Here is a 3,123-nt window from a genome sequence, read left to right on the forward strand (position 1 = left end):
GTAGTGGTGTGTGTGATGTGTAACAAGTCAGAATACATCAGTAGTATAATCAGTAATATCGTATCAATACCCACTCCTGTAACATTATACTGTAACCCTAACCTTCCCTCAACATCTAACCTTCCCTCAACATCTAACCCTAACCTTCCCTCAACATCTAACCCTAACCTTCCCTCAACATCCAACATTCCCTCAACATCTAACCTTCCCTCAACATCTAACCTTCCCTCAACATCTAACCTTCCCTCAACATCTAACCTTCCCTCAACATCTAACCTTCCCTCAACATCTAACCTTCCCTCAACATCTAACCCTAACCTTCCCTCAACATCTAACCCTAACCTTCCCTCAACATCTAACCTTCCCTCAACATCTAACCTTCCGTCAACATCTAACCCTAACATTCCCTCAACATCCAACATTCCCTCAACATCTAACCTTCCCTCAACATCTAAACTCCGTCAACATCTAACCCTAACCTTCCCTCAACATCTAACCTTCCCTCAACATCTAACATTCCCTCAACATCTAACCTTCCGTCAACATCTAACCTTCCGTCAACACCTAACCCTAACCTTCCTCAACATCTAACCCTAACCTTCCCTCAACATCTAACCCTAACCTTCCCTCAACACCTAACCTTCCCTCAACATCTAACATTCCCTCAACATCTAACCCTAACCTTCCCTAAACATCTAACCCTAACCTTCCCTCAACATCTAACCCTAACCTTCCCTCAACATCTAACCCTAACCTTCCCTCAACATCTAACCCTAACCTTCCCTAAACATCTAACCCTAACCTTCCCTAAACATCTAACCCTAACCTTCCCTCAACATCTAACCCTAACCCTCCCTCAACATCTAACATTCCCTCAACATCTAACCTTCCGTCAACATCTAACCTTCCGTCAACACCTAACCCTAACCTTCCCTCAACACCTAACCTTCCCTCAACATCTAACCCTAACCTTCCCTCAACATCTAACCCTAACCTTCCTCAACATCTAACCTCCCTCAACATCTAACCCTAACCTTCCCTAAACATCTAACCCTAACCTTCCCTCAACATCTAACCTTCCCTCAACATCTAACCCTAACCTTCCCTAAACATCTAACCCTAACCTTCCCTAAACATCTAACCCTAACCTTCCCTCAACATCTAACCTTCCCTCAACACCTAACCCTAACTTTCACGTAAAACTGCAGTAACAAAAACTTCAATGTAACCGTTCAGTGACCTGACCCTAACGCAAACACAACGTTGAAGAGTCCTTATTTTTTGAAAAGGTTACCATGATCCCCTAACGTTGGGGAACGCTAGTTTAACCGAAAACATTTCACTGGCAACATTTCAGTAACCTCCTGATATTAACACTATATACTATAATTTAGGGCTGTCAAAGTTCACGTGTTTTTTACAGGTGACATTGTTTTTCGCTGTAAAAAAAAAAAGTTAATTCGTATTCTCCATTTCTAACACTAGACCGAAACTTTTTTTACATTTTGGAGAATCTTTTATAAAAGTTATATAAAGTAACCCGAGGTGTAAAATAGTAAATAATGGCTACTTCTCAGAAAGTTTTAAACTGTCAAGAGGAGATAAACAAGGTTGTCCACTATCGACATATCTATTTATTATCGATATAGAAATGTTATCTATTAAAATCAGATCCAACAATAATATAGAGGCATTAGAAATCCAGGGCTTAAAAACAAAGGTGTCATTGTACGATGATGATTCATGATTCTTTTAAATCAACAATCTGAGTCACTCCACAGCCTCATAGAGAATCTATATACTTTTTCTATCCTCTCTGACCTAATTATGATCAGTGTTCTATATTACGTATTGGATCACTAAACAATGCAACGTTGAGAGACTGCAAAGCTGTCATCAAGGCAAAGGATTAGAAGCATTGTTGTGCCCTAGTTTACTCCAATTAGGGGAGGGGAAGTAGGATAAGAAAGTAATAAAGAAAAATATATAAAAAAATATATATTCATATGTTGGAAAAGCATTCCAGGTGAAGCTGGTTGAGAGAATGCCGAGAGTGTGCAAAGCTGTCATCAAGGCAAAGGGTGACTACTTTGAAGAATCTAAAATATACTTAGATTTGTTTAAAACCTTTTGGTTACTACATGATTCCATTTGTGTTATTTAATAGTTTTGATGTCTTCACTTATATTCCACAATGTAGAAAATAGTAAAAAATAAAGAAAAACCCTGGAATGAGTAGCTGTGTCCAAACTTGTGACTGGTACTGTAAATATTTGCCCAAAAAATATATGGGGGATTGGAAATGACGCAGACAATTACATTGATGGAAGCTACAATCTATCTGCAGTATTAAAGCTGATCGACCACCTAATAAAATACAAAAATACAAAGAATGGCTGGAACGGAGCTAACGGAATGGCATCGTGTGTGAGACGTATTAGATACAATTCCACTCCAGCCATTACCACAAGCCCGTCCTCCCAAATGAAGGTGCCACCAACCTCCTGTGTAAGTAATAGAGAGTATGTGGAAAGAGCCGACTACGAACCGCTTTGGAGAGAGAGAAAACTGGATCTACACACGGTAAGCTACTTCTCCGACCCTTTTTCAACTAGCCTCCAACACCAGTTGTTGATCCTAACAACACCCCACACACGGGATGATCGGATTAACGACCCCAGGAGAACAGGAGAGAGAGCAAGGGAGCGAGAGACACAGGAGCGAGAGACCAATACGAGGAGACCAAGGAGGAAGAAGATACAGCGGAAAGAGGCAGGAAGACAACGGGAAAGAGAGAGACACGGCAGCGAGATACAAACGGGCGAGCAGACACCGGGCCCGCGAGAGATGACACGGGCGGAAGAGATGACACCAACAGGGGACACGAAGACACACCGGACCCAAGGAGCAGACACACGGAACGCAAACGGAGGGCGGAAGCAGAGACACGCAACCCGCGGAGAGACAACGGTCGGGCCCGACCGCAGACAACAAGCCCCCAGACACGAGGAGAGACAGTGCGGAGGCGAGAGACACGAGCGAGAGAGACCAAGGTGGGAGACAGGCTCAAGGCAGGGAGAACCGAGGAGCGAGAGAAACGGCGGAGCATGACTAGGGGCCAGG

At 42.9% G+C, this 3,123-nt stretch overlaps 2 long non-coding RNA genes across 2 annotated transcripts in view; one reads left to right on the forward strand and one right to left on the reverse strand.

Moving 5' to 3' along the window:
• The window catches only part of LOC139024701 (uncharacterized), a 4,565-nt gene extending 4,313 nt beyond the window's left edge, over positions 1-252 (forward strand). Inside the window, exon 2 of the long non-coding RNA XR_011476032.1 lies at positions 5-252. This is a non-coding gene — a long non-coding RNA (uncharacterized lncRNA). The remainder of the gene's footprint in view (positions 1-4) is intronic.
• Positions 17-1,309, reverse strand: LOC112072001 (uncharacterized). The gene is made up of 2 exons (XR_011476031.1): positions 1,059-1,309; positions 17-551 (listed from the first exon to the last, which is right to left on the reverse strand). It is a non-coding gene; the product is annotated as an uncharacterized lncRNA (long non-coding RNA).
• Between the last annotated feature and the right edge of the window lie 1,814 nt (positions 1,310-3,123).

Source organism: Salvelinus sp. IW2-2015, unplaced genomic scaffold (genome assembly GCF_002910315.2).
Source record: "Salvelinus sp. IW2-2015 unplaced genomic scaffold, ASM291031v2 Un_scaffold1796, whole genome shotgun sequence".
NCBI lineage: Eukaryota > Metazoa > Chordata > Actinopteri > Salmoniformes > Salmonidae > Salvelinus > Salvelinus sp. IW2-2015.